Raw genomic sequence first — 750 nt, 5'->3', positions numbered from 1 at the left:
CTTGTCAGATGTAATTAAATGGAGGGAAATAAAATGCTCCATCACAATGCGTAATGACGCACAATGGCTGATCTGGCGCTCTTAGAAGATGTGGCAAATGGAAGAATTGGGAGTGAACGCATCTTTAGACAGCAAGAAGACTTGCTGGCAAACGAGGACGAGTGGCTGATGAGCCGGTTCTGACTTCCTCCAGCCGTCCTGTTGGACCTCTGCGGGCTTTTGGGGGGGTCTCACCCGGTGCATCTGGCGCGTCGGTGTTCCCCTTGCGGCTCAGTCACCGCTCCACTTAAGGGATTCCCCAATAATTGCCGCCATCCCATCTCACGGGGTCAGGGCATCAGAAGATCAGGTCTGGATAAAACTAGAAGGGAGAGCGGCACAAACAATCCTTCGCGTGCAGAGCTTCAGTAGACTGTGACTGATTTGGCAAGTGAGAGTCAGGTGTCCAGCAGTGTATGCTGGGGTTGCTGGGAGATGAAGTGCATTCTTAACTCTGGAGACAGTTCCCACCGGTGACCAGAGGGGGAGACAGAGCTCTGATTTTTATTTATTTATTTATTTTTTTTAATTGAACAATTGGATTTTGGGGAATGGATGGATGGAAGGATGGATGGATGGACAGTTGGATGGATGGATGGATGGATGGAAGGATGGATGGATGGATGGATGGATGGATGGATGGATGGATGGATAGATGGATGGATGGATGGATGGATGGACGATGGATGCATGGATGGATGGATGGACGAT

This window comes from Oryzias latipes, chromosome 13 (assembly GCF_053564925.1).
Source record: "Oryzias latipes strain Hd-rR chromosome 13, Olatipes_Hd-rR_3.1".
NCBI lineage: Eukaryota > Metazoa > Chordata > Actinopteri > Beloniformes > Adrianichthyidae > Oryzias > Oryzias latipes.
Note: the sequence above shows the minus strand (reverse complement) of the source record.